This window comes from Felis catus, chromosome D1 (genome assembly GCF_018350175.1).
Source record: "Felis catus isolate Fca126 chromosome D1, F.catus_Fca126_mat1.0, whole genome shotgun sequence".
NCBI lineage: Eukaryota > Metazoa > Chordata > Mammalia > Carnivora > Felidae > Felis > Felis catus.
Window position 1 is genome coordinate 3,148,095 of NC_058377.1, and position 12,173 is coordinate 3,160,267.

The following is a 12,173-nucleotide window of genomic DNA, read 5'->3' on the forward strand; positions in this document are numbered from 1 at the left end:
TGGGAAGATCATGAACTCACCTGTTCCCAAGACACACTGAATCTACAGCTACACACAGAGCAATTTCTTGTGAAAGAAGTACAGTAACGAAACAAGGAACTCCTACACATCTGGCAAACAACCACAGAAAATACACCGCCCATACTGAAACAGTCAGGAAAAGCTGAGATGCACTGTTGCCAACTCTTGCCATAAACTTCACCCCTGGCACAGTCATGTGCCATCAGGAGGGAATGCACAACTCCCAGCTTCAACATGAGGAGCAAAGGGTTTAGACCCAATATCTAGCACCTGTCTTTCAACACTTCCACCTGAAGAATAGTCCCCACAACACCCAACTCTGAGAAACACTGAAGCTTGCATCTGTGAGACCATAAGACTATAGTAGACTAAGAATGTAGTGGATGACTATGTAGCCATCCATGACTGTAGTAGACTGAGAAACAGTTCCTCCCAGGTTCAGCACAGAAGGAGTTGACCAAAGCACTAATCTCCCGATCTTTCTCTGGAAGAGCCCTATTTCCATAGTTTAAAAGCTGCTGACTGACGGTCAGGCTTCTAGGCTAGCACACACCTACACGACAGATCCTCCCCAGAGACTTGACAGGCCTGTGACTGCACTGGCCTTGTTTTCCCTCTGGCCTCCTCCAGGTAGCAACAATCTCCCTGGAAGGACTTTGTGCACGTGTCTAGTGCTCCTGCTTTTGTGCCTACCGCCCAGGGGAAGCACCTCTTGATTAACGGCCTCTGGTGGATAGAAGAGCTTCAATTCCCTGGTCCCACAGGACTGGAGCAAACAAACAGTTCTGAACCAACTATCCCCCAGAGTTCAGCACAGAGAGAACAGACAAAAGTGTCCATCTTCCAGTTTTTCCTTGGTAGAGGCCTATTTGCATACTTTAAAAGCTGCTGCCTGAGCGTCTGGCTTCTAATCAACCTAGATCCAAGTATTGACTGGGATCCTTTCCCTTGGGACACTGACGCATCTTGGTACTCAACTACTGGGAGCCGCTAAGAACAAAGAAGGTAGCTTGGACAATCCCAAAGGTTTGAGAAAGTATCAAAAGCTTGAGCCAGGCTGAATGATAAGTTTCATCTCCTATATGAGACCAGTTTGTCAAGAAGGGAGGGGTGGCTGTTAATCGCACAGAGAGTCAAGAAAAATGAAGAAGAAGAAGATGTTCCCCCCAAAAAGAACATGTGAAAACTCCAGAAACTGATCTTGATGAAGTGACAATAGGTGATTTACCTGGTAAAGAGTTCAGGAGGCAAAAGTATTAAAAATAATGACAACTACAATAATTTGTTAACGGATCCAAAAGGGAAAGATAAGTTGTGACATCAAGACATAAAATGCTGGGAGGAAGAGTAGTATTGTTTTGAACTTAAGTTGTTACTGGCTTAAATAGAAGGTGTTTTATGTAAGTCTCATGGTAACAACAAGTCAAAAAGCTAGAGTAGATGCACAAAAGATAAGGGGAAAGGAATCCAAGCATACCACTGCAGAAAATCATGAAATCTTAAAGGAAGATAGCAAGAGAAGAAAGCAACAAAGGAATTACAAAACGGACAGTAAACAATAAAATAGCAATACTAAGGCCATATTTATTAATACTTTAAATGTAAATGAATTAAATTCCCTAATCAAAAGACATACAGTAGAGTAGGTGAATGGATTGAAAAACAAGACTCAGTTACATACTTCCTATAAGATAGTCACTTCAGCTTAAGGGCACACACTGACTAAAAGTGCAAGGATGTGAAAACATATTCCATACAAATGTACAAATGGAAACCAAAAGAAAGCAGGCAGGGGGTGGGGAGGATGATAGATGACAGATAGATAGATAGATAGATAGATAGATAGATAGATAGATAGATAGATAATATAGATTTAGATTTATATAGATATTAGACTTTAAGTAGACTGTAATATGAGACAAAGAAGGTCATTATATAATGATAAGGGTGTCAGTCTCTCAAGAGGATATAACATTTATAAACATGCATGTGCCCATTATAGGAGCACCCAAATATACAAAGCAAATATTAATAGACCTAAAGAGGGAATAGATAGCAATATAATAATAGTAGAGACTTCACCATAACACTTTCAACAATAGATCATCCATACAGAAGATCAATAAGGGGTCATTGGACTTAAACTACACGTTAGACCAGATGGATTCAAGAGACATTTATAACATATTCCATCCAACAAATAACAGAATACATGTTTTTCTCAGGAAATGTGATGCCTCCAGCTTTTTCTTCTTTCTCAAGATTTATTTGGCTATTTAGATCTTTTGTGTTCCATATGTATTAAAGGGTTCATATCCAAAATATATAAAGAACTCAGTCAAGTCAATAGCAAAAAAAAAAAAAAAAAAAAAAAAAGCAATTAAAAAATGGGCAGAGGAACCGGATACTTTGCCAAAGAAGACATCCAAATGGCCAACAGATATATGAAAAGGTGCTTATATCATTAATAATCAAGGAAATTCAAACCAAAATCAGTGAGATGTCACCTCACATTTGTTAGAATGGCTGTTCTCAAAATAATAAGAGATAGCAAGGGCTGGTGAGCACGTAAAGCAAAGAGAACCCTTGTACATTGTCCATGGGAATGCAAACTGATACAGCCATTATAGAAAACAGTATGGAGGTTTCTCAAAAAAATAAACATAGAACTATCATATGATCTACCAATCTGTCTTCTGAGTGTATACCTGAAGGAAATAAAATCAGTACCTCTAAGAGATATGTGTGTCCCATGTTCATTGGAAACTGTGTTCATAATAGCCAAGCTATGGAAACAACCTAAAATATCTGTCAATGAATGAATGGATAAAGATATATATATGTATATGTATATATATGTGTGTGTGTATAAGTATGTATGTATTCCTTAAAAAGTTTGATTCTTACATTTGTGACAACATGGATGAACCTGGGGGACATTATGAAATGAGCCAGACACAGAAAGAAAAATATTGTATGATTTCACTCATATGTGAAATCTAAAGAAATTGTATATGTAGAAGTGGAAATTACAGTGGTAGTTACCAAGGGTGGGGAGGCGCTGATGGCCAAAGGATAAAAATTTGCAGTTATGTAGGATGAACAAATCTAGAGTTCTAATGTAGAGTATGATGACTATCGTTAAATACACTATATTCAAGAAAGTAGATTTCAAGTGCTCTGAGCACATATTCAAAAAAAATGGCAACTATGTGACAAGATGAATATGTCAGTTGGCTTGAATGTAGTAATCATTTAACTATTTATATGTGTAATAGAACATCATGTTGTACTCCTTAAATATATACATATTTATTAAGAGTAAAAATAAATTTAAAAATTGTATTGTGATTTCATTTTCAAATGCGTGTTGTAGATGCATACTTAAAATGAAAACAGTTTTTTTTTTAATTTGAGTAGAGTACAATTTAGTGCTCCGAATAACCTTTCCATGATTCTGACTCATTGGCCTAGAGGAGGCGTTGGTATGCAAGAACTGTCACTGTCGAGCTCATACCATCTGTAAAGCATAGAAAGTAGTTTAGTTATGGGATGATGTGTTTGAGAGTGTAATTTTAGTTTAGTATATTTTTCATTCCACAAATTTGAAGTATAAAGGAGAAAAGAATATGACAAAATCATGAGGCTCTCAACACAGCGAGCAAGTTGGAAATTCTCCAATTAGCAATAATTGCAGAATCAGCACTTACCGTACCCTTGAAATAAATGCCTCTTTAGAGAAACTACAATTTAAATATTTCTCATACAAATATAGAAAACAACACTGTCTCAAAAGGAAATAAAATAAAAACATGCTGATTGGCAGCTGAGGTAATTGCTGCGTTCAAGTTATCTTATGTGTTTTTATATTTAAAAATATGCCCTACTTTTTTATTCCCGTTGCCAGACCTGGAACAATGTGTATATTTTGCATTCTGAATCAAAGCCATAGTTCAATAGTAATGCTTCTTTAAAGATAGTAACAGATACTTGACGTCTCATAATATTAGGGAAAGAGTAGAATTGGAAAGGAATAGAAATCCACATTACCCATTCTGAGAGGTAACCCACGTGGCCATCATAGATGACTAGAGCATTTCCTCCTGGGTGGACCAGCCTGAGCTATGTCTCCTGCCATCTTCTCATGGGTTCTGACGCGGAACAGAAGGAAATATCACGCCTCAATGATTTTCAGACATTATAGACAGCCTTCTAAGGCCACCTTGGGAAACAAAACCAAAAAGGTCCCAGATACCAGATTGATGATGACAAATTCAAGTTTAAAATGTTGTGTGTATTTCACCATAATTAAAAAATAAATTCGAGTTTAACTTCCAAAATGAAAAAAAAGAAACCCACATTAAATTAAGTTTTTAACATAATTAATGTATTTGTGCTACTAAATTCTCTACCAGATTTTTCTTTAACAAAATGGACAAAATTTATATAGTTTATATATAACTATATATATATATAGTTTATATAGTTTATATAATATATATAAATATTTATATATAAATTTTTATATATATTTACTATATATAAATTATATATAAATATTTATATATAAATATATATATAAACTATATAAACTATAAATATATACATAGTTTATATAGTTTATATATATATATAGTTTATATAGTTTAACATTTTGACTGTTGGAAAGAAGCAAAAATAAATACATATTTTATCATTTTTTTTCTTTTTTAGCAAGTTTTTATTTAAATTCCAGTTAGTTAACATTCAGTGTAATATTAATTTCAGGTATGCAGATATCTGGATTTCTTTCCAAAGATACAAATAACACCTACTTTATACGTAAGACATGTTTTTGTGTTGAGTGTTGAGAGTCATGACTTGGGGTCATAGGTTGATTTGTTGTATTTCTGAAGACAAGTGCAATATAATGAAGCTGAGATCTTTATAACTGACTCTGCTATACTCGAAGAAGAAATGAGAACTTGACAATATTTCTGAGTTCTTCATGAGGTTACGTTATAGCTTCCATGTCTAAGATGACCCCCTCCATGGGGGTATAACGTAGATCACGTCACTGTGTCAATCATAAGTCAGGAGAGTTTCCACATGTTATCAGCATGTCTTCTGGTGCAGGGTAGGTCTCAAGGTTCATCCAGTGATCTGAGTGGAAACTCAATGTTTCAAGCTTTGCGTTGGGGAATCCATTCTGAAGGCATTTGCACATCTCTTTGTTCAGAAGATTTTCTTTTGTTCATATAGAATTGAAAAGAAGTGGAACGAATCTCTCAAATCACAGCTCTTTTTATTGTTGGAATCCTTATCAATATGTAACAAGTCTTAAAAGAATCATGAGGACCACGTGCCTAATGTTTCTCATCTTCTGGCATGAAGATAAAACACGTGGAACTTGAGTCAAAAATGATATTTAAGCTCTAAGCTCTTATCTGTACATGATTGTATTTCCCTCCCAACTAGAATAATCTCCAGTCTATCTCATATTGGTGAATCTGAGTAATTTGGGGGAACATATATATGAGTTGGGGATTTTTCTCATCTTGTAAATATTTGTGAGCATGAGTTCTGTTTCATATAGGTGCTGTGCATTTGGGAATAAGGGGGGCCTGGTCCTCACTCCAATAGAGCGGATTCCAGCCACACTGGAAAATGCATCATTACCAATCATGACAATTTCACTGAAGGAAAAAACAAATCACTAATTTTAATGCAAGTAGATAACAGGGTATCTAGTTTTGATCATGGGTCAGAGAAGCCTCTGTGAAGAAGTACCTCTCAAGATGATGGCTGACGGAGGCATGGACATTAGTCCTATAGACCGTGAAGGGTTATTTCAAGCAGAGGGAACTACATGGGAGTGTGTGAAGGCCCTGAGGTGAGCAGTCGCTTGGTAGAGTGCGGTTCAGAGAACACTAATGGCATCAAACGGAGTTAGAGGCATCAGGACTGCCTGTTGAAGATTTTGCATTTAATCTAAGATCATCGAAGCTATCGCTGAAGAACTGATCAAAGGCAGGGGTGGGAGCGGGGATCTAATGCCACCAGGAGACACGGCCTCTAATAGCAGTTGAGCTTAGCCAGCCTCTCCGTCCTGTCACTTGCTGGCCTATGAGCTTATCGCCTCCTGTCTGATGAAATATGAGTCTCCAGGTTTCTCATGCTCAGGGGGCACCTTCTCTTCTGTCGTTTTCTTCAGATAGGGAAGAAGGTCAAAGCCCTCCTTTTCCAATTCTAAGGATATTAGAAAATAGGAGTGTGTTTTTCCTGAAAATTGTCACGTCAGGCCAAAATTACACTGAGTTCCAGGAGAGGATTAAGTGGTTCCTAGACTGAAAGCCCGGACAAATCACAACCGAGTGGGAGGTGAGAGGGGTGTGCCTTCCTTCCCTAGCATCTCCGGGTATGTGAGTGCAGGTGTGTGCAAGCATGAACCTGTTTGTGTGTGCACATGTGTGTGTGTGTGTGCACCTTTGTGTGCTTGTGTGCATGCATGCACCTATGTGTGCGCATGTGTGCGTGTGCACCTATGTGTACGTGTATGTGCGTGTGTGCACCTGTGTATGTGCCTGCATGTGTGTGTGTGCACCTCTGTATGTGCCTACGTGCATGCACCTGTGTGTGTGTGTGCATGCGCATGCGTGTATGTACCTGTGTGTGTCTGCGTGCATGTGTGTGTGTGCACCTATGTGTGTGTGCCTGTGTGCACTAGTTTAGGAATTCCCATGTGTGTTCTATGGAAATGTCGGGTACTTACATATTTTCTCCGTATCTTCAAACTCCAAATCTTGGTTCAAAAGCCCCCTTTTAATAGCAGCATTTTTTCGACTTGCCTTCCTTCAGGAACTTAAACTCTCCGGTGAGTCCTGGGCTCCCATTTTCCTCCTTGGAAAGGAGGAAGGTCTTTCCTGTTACCAGTCTTTCAAACTCTGGTGGCTCCCATGGACTGATATCAGTGGAGGCTTTCTTCTGCTAACTCTGATAAACACCAGTGGCTCCATTCTCTTGAGACGGGGAATTTTCTTCATTCTCTCCAACAGTAAAGGTTAAAGATGGATTTCCTCTCCAGTTACTTAAGGGCAAAAATACACGCTTAATTCAATCCAAGTGTATTAAATTTTCTCCCAAGAATACATGGTTTAGTCTCATAGATTGTATAAATTTATCTTATTAATTTGACTTTAACCTGATTTTGTAAATAACATCCTTGGCATTGTGCTGAGAAGCATTTGCCTCCTTCCCATGTCTTCTTCCAAGACAAAGGGCAACTCATTAGCTGAGGATTTGTTACGTGTGGGCTTCCCTTAATGCAGTGGTAGCTGTCCGGTACACTAATTAACACGCTGTCCCAGAGGTCAGACAACAACAAGGCTTTCAGACCAAATTAAAATGACCAAACACTATGGCTTATTAAACTAATTAAAATACTGAGCAAGAAGCAAGAATGAAATAAGTTAATACACTTAGCTAGAGCAAGAAGAGGGTAAAAGAACTCCCTGAGTCCTGGTGGTGACATTGTTCATAAACCCTGCCCCTCTTGCTGCGTCAGCCTTCATGACGGATGGTTTGACCACGAGAATCAGAGTTGAGGTCAGAATGAGGGGGGACCACGGAGGAAAATCTTTCCATCTATGGCGTGCCCCTACTCTGCCCAAGAGTTGTAGGGCAAGTGCTCTTGGTGCAAGAGTTGGCCTGTTGAGCAGCCTCTGGTCTTATTTGTGTTTCTTGAGTAGAGCTTATGTGGGATCAGAATGGAACTCTATTGGCTGTCAACAAACTGTGGCCAACTTCGAAGTGGAAAAGTCCTTGTCTAAAGGCGGCATGATCACGATGTGGCTCTGTCCATCCCTTTGTATCTTTAAGCAGCATATTTTTGTTCTATTGCTTCTTCTACTTTTTCTATCTTGGACATCTCTTACATATTATTCACTTACTATCTATATTAAATCATATGAATTCTGTATCGCACAAGTTATTTCTTATTCATTATATACACTAAACCCCTCCTGTGAATTTTACCTATAACTCATATGTTTAATTCTGGCATATTTACTGTCTGTGCTTAATGTTTCTTATGAACTACATCCATCCTATTTGTTTTCCTGTCTTTTATAGCAGATTGAATATTCTCAGCCTTACAGAAAATCCCCATCACAGAATGCGATTAGCTGAGCCATCTAATTTGATCAGTGTCATAATCACCGAATCTATTCTTTCTATCCCCCACTGTTTCCCCTGACAATAAAGGAGAATTTGCATAATTTAAGGACATTAAGAGACACTGGTGGTAGTTCAGGTGGGCTGAAAGCACAGGCTGTTGAGAAATTGATAAACTTGAGTCAACAGATACAAGTGACCAATTTAAGTGGAGTTCACAGGAGAGAAAGGTAACAAGGGTGAGTCTCCAGTTTCTGTATCTATTATATGTATTACTTACTAGAAGCATGTACGAAGAATAGAAGAATAAATTAAGGAGTAGACTGAGGGGGGTGGGGGGGGGCGATACTTTTTTTTTTTTTAAACAAACTGAAGGCTTGTGGCAACCTCACATAGAGAAAATCTCCTGGACCATTTTTCCGAGAGCATTTGCTGAGTCGATGTCTCTCGTGTCACCATGTCACCTTTTGGTGATTCTTATAACTTTTCAAAATTTTCATTATCATATTTGTTACAGTGATCTGTGATCAGTGATCCTGACTCACTAAAAGCTCCAATGGTGGTCAGCATTTTGTAGCAATAAAGTATGTTTTAATTAAGGTGTACACATTGCATTTTTTAGACATAATGCTACTGCACACTTAATAGACTATAGTATAGCATAAACATAATTTTTGTATGTACAAGGAGACCAAAAATTCATTTGATTGACTTTATTGTGATATTTGCTTTATTGCAATATTTGCTTTATTTAAATGATCTGGAACTGAAGCCACAGTGTCTCAGAGGTATTCCTGTAATGTATGCAAATTCAATTTTGGAATTATGCTCCAAGGGAGATGGTGAGTTGGTAATTAGTTAAATATTAATGTGAAACTTAGAAGACCAATCTGTTGAGTATATACAGTAAGAATATTTCTACATATAGATGATATTATATATCATGAAATTTAATGATAGCATCTAGGAAAAGAATGCAGAAGGGAAGAGAAACTCAATGAATCATATTATAAGCATATATACTACATATTTATACTATACTATATGCAGGTCCCATTTTTAGTTTTTTATTGTGTCAACATAGCTAAGCTAGAGCTAAGTTTCTCAGAAATTCCTTCCATGCAAATTTTCAGTTAGCTTCCTGCACATGGGATATTTTTCATGAAATTTGGAAGCAGCACCTATGTTCTTTTTAAACACAGAAGGTCAGCAAAGGACCCAACCACCTTACAGCTCAGGAACGCTACCGCTCACATGCTTGGCTAGGGAAAAGAGTCAGGTCCAGCCAGAGTTTCTCCCTCAGCTTTTGCAACTCCTGGGTCATACTGATATGAACCACTTTTCTCTTTATTATTTTGTGGTGGTGGTGGTGGTGGTGGTGGTGATGGGAATACTACTGTAGCATCAAGAAAAGAGGAGCAAGGAGCATTGGGGTAGCTCATTCGGTTGAGCGTCTGACTTTGGCTCAGGTCATGATCTCACCACTTGCGAGTTTGAGCCCTGCTTCAGGCTCTGTGCTAACAGCTCAAAGCCTGGAGACTGCTTCGGATTCTCTGCCTCCCTCTCTCTCCCCTTCTCCCATTCACACTCTGTCTCTCTCTCTCTCTCTCTCAAAAATAAATAAACATTAAAAAAATTAAAAAGAGAGAGAGAGGAGCAGAATAAACTTAACAGGCTACAGAGGACAGCACCAGGCACGATACTCTATGATACTGGGGCTGGAATTCTACAAATTCCAGTTTACTTTGGTCAGCCTACCTCCCATTAGGTTCTGCCAATAAGGAGCAAAGAAAGAGGTAAGAAAACATAAGGACAAGAGAAGAATTTACCTGTTTCTTGATTCCTGTCAGCAGTGACCCTTCCCTTAGTTTCAGGTTAGGGATTGTCCCATTACTCCCAGAACCTGCCTCGTCACACCCCCTGAAGGCAGTTGGTGGGGTCCTTTCTGCAAAGGTCTAGATTCTGCCTCGTGGGACTCCCATGTCCAGGCTTTCACACACCAATGGCTACCCCACCAAGTCCCCCATCAGATGTCCACATCCTGATTTGGCAGCATTTTGGTTTTGATAACTTCAGCTCCTTCCGTCAACACCCCTCAGTCTTAGAGCTGACTGGTAGATGCTTCCTGCAGATGCCACCTTCGTGGTCCCTTGGTATCCCGTTTCCTCGTTTTCAGACTTTGAACACTGTACTTAAAAATCTCTATGTTAAGTGTAATCTCTTAATCCATGTGGGGTTATGTCTCTTGTCTTGCGTGGACCCTGTCTGACAAATACTGTCTCTCAAAACATGTGACTACGTGGTGGAAGAGTACCCAGTAGTTGGGAAAAAATTATCAAAGAAAATTTCTTGGAGGAGCTGGTACCTGAGCTGAATCTTCAGTGAGAAAATGTTGATGAGAATGTTTTACCAAGTTCTTAGCATAAATAAAAACATTCAGATGAATATTTCTTCTCAGGTTTGCTCACATTGCCACTGTTATTGCTGTTTTTGTTCAGTATTATTATTGTCATTATTATTAACACTACTATTACGAGGAATAATCAGGGTTTAGACAGTTGCGAGTGTTTTGGACGTGGGGTATGTGGTCGATCCAGGAAGGAAAAATGAGTGCACATAAAGGCACGTAGAACGTGTACAGGTACGTGGCGCCTGATGCGGCTCAGGTAGTTCAGTGGAAATGGGCTTCCGGATGGAAAGGTTGAGGGGAATAAGGACACAACAGAGTTTGTGAACCGTGAGAACAGGTGTGCGTCCTGCTCTGCAGAAGATAAGGAAGCAGCAAGCTGATGACTGACACTCCTTTCTGAGCAGTGTCTCTCCAATGGAGGTCTGCTTACTTTTTGGGGACTCATGTGGATTTATGTTGACCAGGGATGAGTCTATGCACTATTTCAGATGACAGGTACAGGTCATTTGGCGGGAATTGATGAGAGGGTATGGGGAGAACAGATTGGATTTGGTGATGAGGAGGTAGAATTGGCAGCATTGGTGATTGATTTGGTATCGAAGGAGAAGCAGAAGGTAATTAACACGCAAAGTGAGGTTCTGGCAAGGACAAGTGTGTGCTTGGAAATGCCAGCCGTCGACACAATGGTTCTAGAAAGGGGAACAGGGCTGGACTAACATTCTTAGTTCACTGTAAAACATGGCATGTGTTTTGGTCCGTTTGGGCTGCTTTAGTAAAATAGCACAGCCTGGGTGGCTTCTAAACAGCAGAAATCTACTTGGAAGTCTGAGATCGGGATGCCGGCACATTCAGGTGGAGCCCCAACAGAAGTCTCCTTGAGTCTTCAGGTGTGGGAAGGGGCCGGGGAGCTCTCTGGAGCCTCTTTTATTAGGCACTAATCCCATCCATGAGAGCCCCACCCCCTGACCTTAAACACCTCCCAAGGACCTTCTCATACCATCACACTGGGCGTTAAGATTTCAACATATGGGGGCACCTCGGTGGCTCTGTCAGTTAAGCGTCCAACTCCTGATTTTGGCTCAGGCCATGATCTCAGGGTGGTGAGATTGAGTCCTGTATTGAGCTCTGCACTGACAGCATGCAGCCTGCTTGGAATTCTCTCACTCCCTCTGTCTCTGCAACTCTCTCTCTCTCAGTAAACAAACAAACAGACAAACATTCTTAAAAGAAGATTCCAACCTATGAATGTTGTAGGGACACAAGCATTCAGACATAGCGGTGTGTTTTAGATATCTATTTACATAAGCTCCGTGTATGTAGTAAATACTTCTTTTTCACCATGACATTCTCAACAGCTCCTATTAAATCAGGCAGAGAACAATCATACAGACACTGTTTATGGAAGGTAAGATGTTTGATTGTGAAGGAAAGAATGCATTTCGAATTTTTACCACACAAATAATAGATGTTCCCAAAGAAGTACCTAGACAAAAAGGAGTAGGTTTGATAAAATATGAAAAAAACTAATCCCCAACTAAACCAAAACCTAAGTTTTGTATCGCCGAGAAAAAAAGGTTGTATTGCGAAGCCA

The 12,173-nt window shown here is 39.4% G+C and overlaps 1 protein-coding gene across 1 annotated transcript in view; it reads left to right on the forward strand.

Moving 5' to 3' along the window:
* GRIA4 (glutamate ionotropic receptor AMPA type subunit 4) overlaps positions 1-12,173 on the forward strand; it is a 1,433,894-nt gene that overhangs the window by 458,815 nt on the left and 962,906 nt on the right. The gene's annotated exons all lie outside the window — the stretch shown is intronic.